The following is a 14668-nucleotide window of genomic DNA, read 5'->3' as shown; positions in this document are numbered from 1 at the left end:
TGAATCAATTCAGCCCCAAGCTTTTTGACTGTCTGTACTTAGCCTAAATGTTTAGACTTTGTGTAGCCACTTTAGAGAAAAGAACCTATGAAAAGTTTCCTATGTTAGGCATATACCATCTTCTCCTGTTTCTTATTTTGGAGCCAGGACTGCAAAGGCTGATAAAGGTTGTGTCATGATACCAGTCTTACCTGTATGCACTGGGTGGCATACCGTGTGCATCCTCTAAAACTCAGTCCCTTTTATAAAATAATAATTTTTTTTTAATAATAAATCCCTTTCCCACATACTGAGCACATGCAAGATCATGGTTCACCCAGAGATGAGGAAGGGGTGTTGCCCAGAGGTACTTTTTTGACAGGTTAAGTTGGAGGAAGGGAATTATGAATATGCGTCTCCTGCAAATGTGGTTGGAGGAGGTCTCGCACTAAAACTAAGTTCCACTATAACTGCATCCCACATTACCTGTGTAGACTAGGGAAGGCAATCAAATCTTACCATACTGAGCAACAGAAATAGAAAAACCCTTAAAAAGTTCCCTTTTTTTGTGACATATCAAGAAAGCCTAAAAAAACCCTCCAAAAAGCTGCCAAAGTACTTCCATTTCTTCCCCCCTCTCCACCCACTTACCCACTTTCCCCAGAGCAATCAGAAACATCGTGTCTTTTCTTCCCTGTTTTCTGGAAAACTCCTTAGCAGGCCTAGAGAAATAGACTGGGTACATTCTTTGCCTTCCAAAGTTTGTAGCAATTTGAGATAAACAAGTGCTTCCAAATTTAAATTACTTGCATGAAAATCACTTCCCTATACAATCCGATTTCATTTTTGTGCGTGCAATGATATAATCCTACTAATAGGATAGCTCTCCTACATTTCACAGAGTCCTACTCATAGCAGTAGATAAAACATAGATGTTTGTTGTAAAAGATCAAGCACAAAACGTTCTAACTTCCTTTCTCCGTTATAAAGAAGTAATACAAGAACACGCAGTCCTATTTCTCCCCTCTGCAAGTCACTTTTAAAGAGGACTTGAAAACACTTTGCAAGGATTACACAACACCCCAATTTCATATATTTCATGATTTCATACACATTAGGCTGGAAGGAGCCTAATATCATTGGGTCCAGGCCCCTGCCCAAGGGGCAGAAAGTCAGCTAGGGGTCAAAGGATTCCAGCAAGATAGGCATCCAAATGTTTCTTGAAAGTGTCCAGAGTAGGTGCTTGGACCACTTCTGGGGGAAGTCTATTCCAGGCCTTGGTGGCTCCGACAGTGAAGAAGTTGTTTCTTATATCCACCATAAAATGGTCTTGCAGGAGTTTGTGACCGTTGGTCCTTGTCTTCCCTTGAGGTGCTCTGGAGAACAATCATTCCCCCAGATCCTGATGCACACCCCTTATGTACTTATAAGTTGCCACCAAGTCATCCCTGAGCCTACGCTTCTCCAGGCTAAGAGTCCCATGGCTCTCAGCCTCTTTGTAAGGCCTGCTCTCTTGCCCTCTGATCATGTGTGTGGCTCTTCTCTGCACTCTCTCAAGCTTCTCCACATCTTTTCTGAATTGTGGAGCCCAAAATTAAATGCAGTACTCCAGCTGCAGCCTCACCAAGGCCAAGTACAGCGGGAGGATGACATCCTGAGATTTACTTGAGAAGCATCTATGGATGCACGACCCCCAAGTCTCTTTCGGCCGTGGTGCCAGCGAGTATAGCACTGCTGAGCCTGTAAGTGTGATGAGGGATTTTTTCTCCCCCAAGGTGAAGCACCTTGCATTTCTCTGTATTGAACACCATCAGGTTTTCATTTGCCCACCTTGCAAGCCTATGGAGTTCAGTTACAGCCTTGGCTTTCCTAGTTCACTCCCTACAGGTGCAGACCAGTGCAGAATACTCCTCCTTAGTGGCGTTTCCTGCCTTCCATACTTTATAAGCTTCTCTTTTTAGACATAGGAGGTCCATGGGTATGCTGTTGAGCCAAAGGGGTTGCTGAGCCCTTTTACTACCTTTCCTATGTGCTGGAATGTAACGTTCCCTTAGATATTTTTTTCCAAGATCTTTCCAGGGATTGAGGTCAAACTGATTGGCCTGTAGTTTCCCGGATCTTCCTTCCTCCCTTTCTCGAAGATCGGCACCACACTGGCCCTTTTCCGATCTTCAGGTACTTCACCCGAGCTTCACAAGTTCTCGAATATCCTTGCCAGCAACTGCGCTATATTTGCCAGTTCCTTTAGCATTCTTGGGTGCAATCTATCTGGACCAGCTGATTTGTGGGTGTCCAGCTTCTCAAGGTGTTCCCTCACAAGATCTATACCAACAGTGGGCATATATTCACTCGCACTGGTTATCCCGCATCTTGTCAAGCAGGGTGGTCCCTTTGGGCTGGAATGGATTTCCCTTGTGCTTTTAGGATCATTTCCTTAAGAAGCGACCACTCATCTTGAACTCCCCTCCCTGTCAAATCATAGCCTCTCAGGGCATCGACAACAAGCCTCCTGAGCTTATGAAAGTCGGCTTGCCTAAAGTCAAGGACTTCTGCATTGCTGACTGACTTGCCAGCTTTGCAAAATGAAAGTGATCAACCCGTGGTCACCGTCACCCAGCTTCCCTTCAATTCTTAGGTCACTGACTAGATTATCCCCTTTGACCAGTACCAGGTCCAGCAGTGCCTTACCTCCTGTTGACCCATAAAGTTCTTCAGGCAGGTAGAGCTCATCTACACACATGAGGAAGCTTTGTAACTGATAAAATTTGGCTGAGTAGTCTTCCCATGAAATGTCCAGGTTGTTGAAGTCCCCCATGACAACTACGCACCAAGAGCATGCAGCCTCAGCCAGTTCCCTAGCGAATTCATGGTCCAGCTCTTGTTCCTGATTTGGAGGTCTGTAGTAGACTCCTATCATTGTATCCCCTTCACCAGTCTCCAGTCATCCTCCTTGAGTGCCAATCTCTGCTTGTAGGTAAGTGTACTGCTCCTTCACATAGAGAGCTACACCCCTTCCCCCTTTTTCAGCACAATCTCTCCTGTACCAGGTATAGCCATCTATACCCGTCATCCAGTCATAGGAGTTGTCCCACCAGGTCTGTTATCCCTATAAGATTGTAGTCATTTCTGTTTAGAAGGACCAGTTCCTCCTGTTTATTCCCCAAGCTCCTGGTATTTGTATACAGGCAAGTAAGTGTGCCATTGGAGGCCCTAGACTTCCCTACACTCATGGAAAATCTCCGTTCCTGTTAGAAGTGGGTTCCCTTGAGCAGACTAACCTGATTTTGTGGCTGATGCTTGGTGAATTTGCACCGGTGGTTGTCTGCCCATCCCCCAACGAGCTTAGTTTAAAGCCCGGTTAAACAGGTCAGCAATTCTGGCTGAGAAGAGCTTCTTCCCCAATGGAGCGAGGTGGAGGCCATGCCTTCCCAACAGGCCGCCGCCTCTCTGAAATGCAGACTGTGATTGTAGAAGCCAAAGAATTCACAATGGCACCAGTGCCACAGTCTTCTGCTCACTACTTCAATTTGTCTCTTCTTCCTCAGCCTGTGACCCGTAACCAGAAGGATTGAGCAAAAAACCACCTGCACCCCCGAGCCCCGCACTCCCAGAGCCCTGTAGTCATTCATAACCTAGCTGGGGTTGCTCCGAGCCACATAATTTGTGCCTACATGGATAAGGAGCATGGAGTAGTGGTCAGAAGGCCGGATAACTTTTAGGATCCTCTCAGCTACATCCTGGATATGGGCCCCTTGGAGGCAGCAGACCACCTGGGCTAAGGGGGTGGAGCTGCAGATCGCTCCCTCTGTCCCCCTCAGGAGGGAGTCTCCCACAACAACTACTATGTGATTTTTCTTAGGAAAGGTAGCTGGTCGCGTTTCTCTCTCACTTGCAGGACCTGGCAGCTCTGTTGGCTCTACTGGTTCTGCAAGGACTTCATACCTGTTGCAGAGATCCAGGGGGGCAATGACCCTAGCGCAGTGAGCCTTGGGGCTGGTGACAACTCTGTCCAAACCCCTGGATGGACAGTATGGGAGCTCCTCTTGTCTACCCTGGTCCTGGCAGGTGACCTAACTCTTCCCTCTTCTTCCCTGGGGTGAAGGGCCTGGCAATAGGAGTCAGTCTCCTGTTCGTCATCCCTGATGGCATGCAGCCTCTGCACCATTGTCTGGAGTGCCACTATCTGGCACTCCAGAGACTCTAATACGGAACAAACCTCACAAGGGGAGGTGTCAGTGCTCCTGATCCCATGTGCCTGGAGTCGTACCTGGCAGCCCCCACAGCCGAGAGCCAGGGGCTCCATCTGAGTGGAGGCCGGAACGATGGGTTCCATTTGGGTGGAGGCCTTGGAAGTACCAGAGGGGAGGGGTCCAGTTACCAGGGCGGGGGAATCTTCAGCGTGTAGCACGTCCCCACCATGGTACAGATAATCGTTCAGCCTACCACAGTGCCAACCTTGTCTTCAGGCTCACAGCATAGAGCCCTGTGCCCCTCCTACTCACCCTCCTGCATTAACTCCCATGCTAACTCATACACTGGGTCCAGAGCATGTCTGTGTGTGAGGCTCCAGTCACATGGCTCCTTGGGGGGCTGGACCAAGTAGGAGCTAGGGTAGGGGGCCTTACCCTCCTTGGTCCTCTCAGCTGCCTCCCCACTCCTGTCTAACTCCCACCCACCATGGGCCCCACTTACCTCCCAGCTATACTGGGGGTCAAGGTTCGTGTCCATGCGTTTTTTGGGGGGTCGCTATGGGGTCCTGGGCTCATGGGGGCAGGACAGGCTTCCGCCTGCGCATCTCACTCCAGAGCCAAACCGCAAATGCAGCTTCTGTCATTGGCAAGTCCTTCTAAATCCTGCGCATGCACAGTGTGCCTGCCACCAGCACCGTGCCACTCTAGCGCCAGGGGGATCCCTGACCCACTGAAGAATGGGCAGGTAAGTGCCCCCCCCCTTTCCCTAACTCACACACTGGGCGGCACTGATGGTGTGGCTCCTTGGGAGGCTGAGCTAAGTAGAAGCGGGGGGGGGCGGTTAGGGTTGGAGGGGGAGGGAGGCAAGAGAACATTACCCTCCTTGGACAGCTGTGGGGAGGCAGCTGAGAGGAGCTAACTCCCACCCACTGCGGGCCCACTTACCTCCCAGCTGTGCTTGTAAGATTGCCTCAAATATATATTACAGGAAACCTAAAAGTTAATTCTCCTTCACTGCTTCTGCATTTGTCCTGTAGTTGTTGATATCGACTCCAGCAGGGGTGTCACTCATCAGGTTCAAGGCACAGAGTCAATCTTCAGGCCAAACCAGACTCACGGACTAGCCTCACGTTCCAGCGCATGTCCTGGGGTGGCCAGAGTGGACACTGTGTGTGACTCAGTCCTGCTCCAACTACTCCAGGGCTGCACTGCAAGGCCCCTGAGCCACTGCCATAACTAAGCTACACTGCATGGCACCAAAGCTGCTGCCACATGCAGCATGGCTCCCAAAAAGCATGCGGTCAACTCCAGGGCTGTGCTGCATGAGGTGGATGCTAAATGACTCTGGGACATGAGCTGGGCCAAGCACTGTATGCAGCATGTAGCCCTACAAGCAAGCCCCACATGCTGCCTATGGGTCATTCTGAGAGCCACCGTCAACAGTGGGGGAGGGGGATGCAGATGATCCTGCTCTACAAGCCAGATCCGGCCGATGAACCATATCTTTGACACCCCCACACTACTGTACTGCAAGTGATAAGCCATCCACTCCCACAGTGTACACTGAAATGGGTCTTCCCATATAACTGACACAAAAGCTGATTTCTAAATCAAGGGCACAATTGCATATAATTTTCAGTCTGCACAGATCTTGCTTCAAATGGAAGAAATTAGTTGTGTTTTTTAAATAACTGACTTTTCAGTGTTCTGTGCACAGCAATCATTCCACGTGTGACTTTCAAATGCAATGTAAATTAAAAAAAAAAAAGTATTTGCTCTACCAAAACTGTCTTCTCTTCTTTACCCTGACGCCAGTTGTTTGGGATGGTATACTGACATTTTTAGAAGCAGGTAAATATTTCTGCCGCTGTGTTGCAAACAACATATGAGACATAAGACCATGTATGGCTTCACCTGTTACTCACCTAAAATCATATTTAAAAAATCCTTTCTAGGTTCATTTGAAGAGTCACATGGGTCAGACCACAAGTACACTACAGGCAGCTGCTGGAGCTGCTTCCAAGAAGCAAAGCAAACAGCCGTTCTGCCCATATCCCCCTACAGCCAGCTGTCCCTGCTCAGTGAAATGACAGAGAAACAGATTTAACAAGGTTTGATGGCATAATCGACAGGAATAAACCAGCATTATCATCTCTAGAGACCAAACCTCAACCTTCAACTGTGGCCACAAGTGAGGCAATCTCCCACCCCAGTCCCTATTTGGCCAACACAAAACCAATGTACAGTTGGACAGTTTCTGAGACACAAAATCCAAGGTTCACACTAGCACAGGATGCCCGCAGTTTAGTATTAATGACACCTGGCAGAGCTGTGTGTAGGAAACCCAGGACAAACTGCAAGGTGCAGTGCATCATAGAAATGACCTGCACTAACAGAGATCCAAGGGAAAATTGATAGTGGAACTAGGAAGAAAAAAAAAAGAGACTTGCAGATCAGTGCCCAGTGATGAAATGACAAGTCAGGACTGGGATGCAGCAGCAGAGCTCTGAGGAAAGAGAAAAACTTGCAAGCCTCACAACAAGCCAGTACTATGAGCCTGTAATTTTCAGAAGCAATGATTTCACCAACTAAATCAAAACCAGACTGGGATGTAGGTTTTGCCCTTTAAATCATCAGCACCAAGTACCCTCACTGTAAAGTGCACAGCAGGATCAACTGGAGTTTTACCACGCAAACTGTGTCTGAAGAGACAGAAACCAGCAAATAACCTCTGTCTCAAAGATCATTTATGCGAGTGCTGGTTAGCTAGGCACTTCTGCCACTAAAAGGGAGTATTAAGTTGTAACAGGTAGCTTTTAAAATAAATTTTAAAAATCCATGCCTGTTAGAAACTCTCAAAGTGGAACAGGCTGTAAAGTCACCTGTTAAAAGACGGAGAAAGAACTCACATTCCCCTATCCCCAAGAAATCCCTTGACAGACCCTGATATTTTCAATACTAGAGTCAAAATGTGTTTTATTTCAGGTTTGTAAGAACCAAACACCATTTCTGCCTTTTCACCTCAGTGCAGAAAAGTTTTTTCATTGCTGCAGCAATAACACGGAATTCAGTCTGCTGGAACACAATCTACTGCTGTACCTAAGGGAATACTACTCTCACTCCCCATGTACGCCAAAAAAGTTTGCAGCACTTCAGCAACGGTTTACTTTACAACATTTGAAGATTAAAACAAGATGACTGACTAAGAGTTGGAGGAGCTGCCTACACACATTTTGGCAAATAGCCTGGCAGCTTTAAGTTTCTGCTCTTTGGCTCTAAGCCCTGCAGTGTGGTGCCTGAGCAGAAACAGGGGACTACGGGAAAGCCGTTAGCCTCTACATCTGATTGCACCTCTAACCATCATCCAATTTGCCTTCACTCAGGAACCACCTATCCAGCCAATCAGGTCATACAACTGGCAGAAAGGGTGGCCCAACTGGTCTTCAGTCAGAAAAGCCACGTAGAAAGCATTTTGAAGACATGCACAAAACTTTCAGTAAACCCATAGTTATAAGACTTCACTTTTTCAAAAAGTATCAATGAAAAACTTTTTCTCCTAATCTAACCTTTACAGACAGAATTAGCAAGTCAAATACACTGGTGCTGGCATACACAGGTAGAGAGAAAATTACATTGACTTTGTGAATTTCACTGAACATTTTAAGAGCCTGTCTACACTAAATTAACTGAGATTAGCGTGTAATGGGAACTTAAAGTATAAAAACCTGATCCTGAATAACTACACATGTAGACATTTATTCCATAATAAAAGGCCCTTATTCATGCTTACTTTAATCCCCTGTCAAAGTGGACTGAGCTGAATCAGAACAAAACATGCTTGTTCCAAAATAAGCCTGTGCGTAAATGAAGTCACTTTGGAATAACTTTACATGTACACAAGCCCAAAGTGAGTTTCCCAAAAATAAATAAATAATGTAATAAGAGAAAAGGCTAAACCTGAGTCTAAATAATCTCAGGTATTATTAGGTACACACTGGAGCAATGTGGTTTCAAAGCACATGAGAATGAGCCAGTTATTAAAACCATGTAAACAGAAAAGTTTAAATGTGACAATCAGTCTTGAGGATGGTCTAGAACAATAGCTCTCAACCTTTTTTTGTACCAGGATGCATATGTAAACATCACTGGCCAGTCCCCAACCCAATACCCCTCATGCCCAACCTGCCACCCCCCGCCCCCAGATCGGGGCAGGTGTTTGGGGCATGCCCCCCTCCCCCCAGCAGCCCCTTGCAGACTGGAACTCTGCTAGCCTGCAAAGGGAAAAGCCACAATTTTTCACTGTTTTCTCTTCTAAAGGAGAATCCATTTTTTAAATTTTTGATCCATTTTTAAAGTTTGTTTGTGACCCTTTCATACATTCTTGCAACCCAACTTTTGAGTTGCAACGAATGACTACACTAGGCTTAAGCTCCACTGACAGGTCAACTCCAAGGTTTGAATAATAGCCCAGATGGCAACAATGTTGTGGAACTTCATGCACAGACAAATGAAAGAATTATAGAATTAAGAAGCTTCAGCAAGGAGTGTCCTCCCAGCAAGAAAGACGCACTCAGCAAGTATCCAAATAGCGGGAGATCACAGCATGATTAGCCACAGTTGTAACCAACAAGAGCTGAGGTAAACCCTATGTTTTAAAATCTACAGGCTTCTCTCCTCAGACAACTAACATATTAAAATCCTGTAGCCTGTCAAATGTAATGAGGACTCACAGCTCCCAGCAATTCAATAAAAGTACTTGGCATCTCTGAAATTCAAGCCTTTACTATTTAATAAACTTTTTGTGGGTGATCCGAGAGATAAATCTCAGCCATCCAGATAATTGTGTTCTTGAAGATAAACCAACAGGTCTTCACTCACAAAATTAAATCTATGAGGAGAGAGGTAGTTAGCAACATTAGTCTGAAGTCAGGCAGAAGGCAAGGCAGGGTTAGTCTCTAAGGAGCCACCCTGCCCTCCCTTCTGCCAAAATTAGATCTGAGACTGCTTCAATCAAAGAGGAGTGATTTAAATCCACACACACTTTTCAATGATCCACTAAATTTGAAAACACCAGGACTTAAATGCATAAGAACCCTAACAACACAGGATTCTCCTTTCATCACCCAAGTCCTGATGCTGGTGAGCAGGAGTGCAGGGCAACAGCTTTGTGGAAGTATCTCACTACTGAGTAATTTTCCTACCAGCACAACTTCAGGAGTGCACTTTATTGTCCCTGTCTAGTGTTTATGGTAATCAGTTCCAGGACATTGTAAGTGCTATACAAGGTAAGGTACAAACCCAGTCTCAACATGCATACTCCCAAAGCAGACCAGAGGTAAATCATGCAAGAGACCCATAAATCCCCTATCTAAAGGCTGCTCTGACATGCTGTAATTACAGTACATCAGAGCAGACTTGATTAATTGAGTTTCCTGGAGCATGGTAATTACCTGTATTAGCACCCCTGCACTGAAAAATGGCAGCTGGGGGGCTTTAACTAAAGCTCATTCAATGAGTTTTAGTTAAAGCATCCCCACCACAATTTTTCAGTGTGGGGGTGCTGATACATGAGACACTCCAGATGCTTTAATTGGAGCAGCTCTCAGAGCTGCTCTAATTAAAGTACCCACCCACACACTTGGAGCACATACATAATATGCCCTAAGAATTCAGTGGTTAAGTCCCATACAACCTGAAAAAAGGGGGTAAAATGTGTGCTGTTTGCTTCTTCTGTGCTACATACACATTTTCCCCACTGCTTATCTGACACCACTGGCTTTTCAGTGAGCAAAATTTAGCTTCCTTTCTAGCCAATGTTTAATAATAGATCGTTCAGCATAGGCTGGAAGCTAGATGGCAGAGAGGGCTCCTGTTCTTGATAAGCTGCCCTGCTTGTTTGGTATGTTTCTTAGTGGGCTAAAGAAGACTTGCCAGATGTCTGTATATTTATCATATACTGCAACAGACTTACTAATGTGTTAAGTTTGTTTGAACAGAGTTGCAGGGACTCTGACCAAAGAAATGCTATCTAGAACTCTGTGCAGAACTTGAAAAATGTATTGGGTATCTTTTCACAAGCAGTAAATGAAATGAGGGTCTCCAGCAGTAAAGTTTTAGACAATGCACTTGTGCCAACAAGGGAAGTCAAGCCCCATTCAGACTGGCTGAAAACCTGTTTGCAACACTTGCAAGATGGAGAGAGGAGCAGGGCAGTGGAAGGAGAACAAAATAACTAGACATATTTATTAGTTTTTGAAACCAAAAGAGACTACTATGATTATCTACCAGAATATAATCCCATTTCCTGGAATTATGACCAATATTGTTGGCTCCTAAATGCACAGCCCTAAATGCATAGTTTCCTTTTCTGTAAGCTCCTAAATAAAATACAGTACTTAAGTGTTGAGCCATAAGCCATTGAACTAAGAAATGCTAAGTTGGCCACCATTCATTTTTCTCCTAGTTTTAAATTCTACCATTCCATGGTGGATCTCTATGCTTGCTTTTCTGTATCCGGTCCAGTCCAAACATGAATGACTACAAAAATGCTTTAATACAATGTACAAGAAATAAAGTAGTTGTGTATGCAGTTAAGTATCCCATTTTGATATAACCACCTCCAAACCCCAAATGCTGATTGCTGTTACATTTGGATTTGCAAGTTCCCCACTAACATTCTCCCCCTCCCCCCCATTTAATGCATTATGTAAAATAGGCCAGTTGTACAAACTCCCATTAGAAGATCCATTAGAGTAGTAAGAGCTGTGACACACCTCATTTCTACCCCACACAAATCATGACTTTTTAGGACAGAGAACAAAGGGGAATAAGACAGGATACCTTAGCATTTCTTCCCCTTCCCTATTGCATTCTGCCTTGCCTACCACAGGTTTTAAAACACAGCTATTTGCAAAGCTAGCACTGCACTGGTTGGATGAGTTAACTATGCTGCCAATCAACGTCACTAAATCAAGAACTTCAGTACAGCTTTCCCCTGCTCAACTTCTGACTCTTGCTTGTGTTAGCTCATGTCATTCATCACCCCCAAACAGCCACTTAGTAACCAAGAGAAACACGCTTGACCCTATCCTAGGGGAAGGGTTCTCATCCTTTTTATACTTAGGGCACCCTTGGAAAATGCTGGCTCTTTGCTTTCTCCTGGTTTTGACTGCAGAGAAGTAACAGGGCCGTTCTTCCACTACAGAGACCTCCGAGACACCGTGGCAGGTCAGAATGGCTTGAACACCAAGGATCCCTATGGGTGATCTCTGGGTTTATCTTGTGAACCATGTCTGCACACCTCACAGCGCGGTCGGTGCAAGGCCCCATGACCCCTGGGAAGGATCTCAGGCAGCCCGATGGAGGGCCCTGTCCTACCACGGTCATTACTGCAGGCCAGGAGGCTGCCCCCAAAGCCCTCCTGGGAGTACTCCTGATGGGGACCCCACACTTCACCCGTTCCCCTGCCCCCGCGAAGCTCCGCCGCCCGGGGGCTGAGGGCGGGATCAGGCCGGGGGGCCAGGAGCTGCCGCCCGGGCCCGATGCTTCGGGAGGCGGTCGAGGAGGGCGCCAAGCCTGGCAGTGCCCGCAGGCGCGGAGCGGTCCCCAGGGCGGGACGGAGCTGGGCGAGGTGGCTGCCCCTGCGGGCAAGCGACCCCGCACTCACCTCAGCCCGCAGCTGCTTCAGCTCCGACCCGGCCCGGCGCCGCGTCGTGACGTCACCTCTGCGCGCCGCGGACGCTGGAGGCGGGGCCAAGACTCTGGCCTGCGGTTGGCGAAGCCGGACGGGCAGGGTCAGAGGGCGGAGGTGAAAGGTCAGCGTGGCTGGTTTAGGAGCTGCGTTGCAGGTTGCTCTTTCTTTGCTTGCGGCCGCACTGCACTGCACGGAGGTGGCGGCGATTGCGGCTGCAGCTGCGACCTGCAGGCGGCTTGTGCCGTCACAGGAGGCCGCCGAGGATGTCAGCGGGATGTAAGGCTTGGCCCGCTCCGTCTTTCTCTGACAGGGAACGGGATCCCAGAGCCTCTTACGTGGCAGCTGGAAGCAGAAAGGGAAGCATTTCTGTTTGTTTGTTAACTGTGAGACTTAACCGGGAAGCACCTCTTGCTCTGGCTTCCTTCCCAGCTTCTCGCTCCTGTCTGGCTCCTGCAACCTTATGGCACTCCTTTCCTGCCATACCAGTCTACACCTAGCCGTTCTCTGCTTCCCTCTAGACCAGTGGTTTTCAACCTGTATATGTGATAGATATAAAGATCTATATATCTAATTTAGTCAGTCTGTAAAGATGCATACCTACCTGCCTTCTGACTGACTTCAGACTAACACAGCTAACTACCTCTTGTTGCATTTTTTCTAGCCATGTAGAAACACGTAATAGAAAGTCTCCAACTATGTTAAGCCTTTTGTGACTAGAAAGAGCTCACCGCACATGCAAAGGTGACTGATTAAGATCCTCCAGTAGAGGGAGACTCATAAGAATAGGATTTAAAACACCAGTTTAGCTGAAGCAGCCAGGTACACAGATGATCTGGGTAGCTAAACTGACTACTGACATTCACCCACAGGGTTTATTGAAATTATTTTATTTTGGTTTTTTTAATTAGTTTATTTTTTTTTCTATTATAAAAAAGGCATAAAATGTACTTCCTTTTTCAGGTCACATTTTAGGATTTTTATATAGCACTCTCAATGTTGAAGTGAATATGGTAATGAATGAATGACTACAGAGCTCTGGGATAATACACTCTGTTCTTCTTACCCTGCTCTTATCATTGTGACATCCAAACACCTTCCATCACACACTAAAGCAACATGCAAGCTGTGTTGGTACAACGGGTGGGATGACTGGAGCACCAGAATTTGTACTCCTGTCCATTAAGGACAACTGCCACTACTGAATCTGACCATAGGTCTGTCTTGCCTAGTATCCTGTGTCATACAGTGGCAGACAGTATATGCTGGAAAGTAGAATGAACAGGATATGACCAAGGTTTTTTTCCACTGTTTCTTTCTCAATTGCAAGCTCCAGCATTTAAGATCTAGGAAGTACTAATTCAGAAGCTGTACCCCTAATTCCTATGCTCAATAGCTATTAACGCACCTTTCCTCCAAGAACTCCTCCAGTCCCTTTTTGAATCTGGTTAAACTGTGAGCTTCCATAATGTATTGTGGCAATGAGTTCCGCACTTTAATTTCACACCATTCAAGAAAGAACTTCCTTTTGTTGGTATTAAACGTTCTACCTACACATTTCATTTTGTGATCCCTAGATTTTGTATTGTGACAGACCGTAAATAATAAAGCAAGGCAGCAACCCTAGATTTCAGGAGGGCAAACTTCAGTGAGCTACGGAGAATAGTCAGGGAAGCACTGAGGTCCCATAGGGGAGGGGAACCAGATGTCCAAGGAGAGTGGTCGCTCCTCAAGGAGACGATCCTCCAAGCCCAACGGGAGATAATCCCAATGAGGATCAAAGGGAGCAGGAAGGCACACAAGCCCCCATGGCTCACCAAAAGCATCCGGGAATGTCTCCTAGCTAAAAGGGAGGCATACACCCAATGGAAAAGAGGGGACATCACCAGGGATGACTACACTGCAGTTGCTCGGGGATGTAGGGGGGCAGTCAGGAAGGCCAAGGCAGAGATGGAACTGGGACTAGCTTCCCAGATTAAGGACAATAAGAAATCCTTCTTTAAATACATAGGGGGTAAAAAGCAGGTACCGGGTAATGTGGGGCCCCTGCAGGACACGTTAGGAAATTTGGTCGTCACACCAGATGACAAAGCAAACATATTTAATGATTTCTTTGCCTCCATCTTCCTAAGCAGGGACTGGAACAGCCACCCCCCCGCTGGGACCCCCTCAGGCCCCAGGGGAGGCACACCTGGGCCAAGGGTTAGTGAGGAACTAGTTAGGGAGCTTCTGGAGGGACTGGACATATTCAAGTCAGCCGGCCCGGACGATCTCCACCCTAGAGTACTAAAGGAATTGGCTGAGGTCATTGCAGGACCCCTGGCATGGCTTTACAAGAACTCGTGGTGCTCTGGTGCGGTGCCAGAGGACTGGAAGAGGGTCAACGTGGTTCCCATCTTCAAAAAGGGAAAAAAGGAGGACCCGGGAAACTATACGCCAGTTAATCTTACCTCAATCCTAGGCAAGATGTTTGAGAAAATTATGCTGGCACACATCCATGAGGGGCCAGTACGGGATTTCATGCTTAGGGGCAACCAACATGGGTTCATCAGTGGTACGTCCTGTCAGACCAACCTGGTGGCCTTCTATGATCAGATTACCAGATCATTAGATGCAGGGGTAGCAGTGGACATAGTCTTCCTGGACTTTCGGAAGGCCTTCGACACTGTCTCTCACCCCATTCTCATTAAGAAACTGGGGGACTGTGGTGTCGACACCCACACAGTCAATTGGGTCGCCAACTGGCTGGAGGGCCGCACCCAGAGTGGTGGTGGTGGATGGGTCCTTCTCAGCCTGGAGGGATGTGGGC

The 14668-nt window shown here is 47.0% G+C and overlaps 1 protein-coding gene across 3 annotated transcripts in view; it reads right to left on the bottom strand.

Moving 5' to 3' along the window:
- PSKH1 (protein serine kinase H1) overlaps nt 1-11903 on the bottom strand; it is a 94106-nt gene extending 82203 nt beyond the window's left edge. Inside the window, exon 1 of one of the 3 annotated variants that reach the window (XM_090062300.1) lies at nt 11836-11903. The gene's annotated coding sequence lies outside the window, so the exon portion shown is untranslated. The remainder of the gene's footprint in view (nt 1-11835) is intronic. The other 2 variants (XM_090062295.1, XM_090062297.1) reach the window with 2 other exon arrangements.
- Nucleotides 11904-14668: the final 2765 nt, after the last annotated feature.

Source organism: Crocodylus siamensis, chromosome 9 (assembly GCF_052110815.1).
Source record: "Crocodylus siamensis isolate JL-2025a chromosome 9, ASM5211081v1, whole genome shotgun sequence".
Lineage (NCBI taxonomy): Eukaryota > Metazoa > Chordata > Crocodylia > Crocodylidae > Crocodylus > Crocodylus siamensis.
This window is presented reverse-complemented; position numbering and strand designations above follow the sequence as displayed.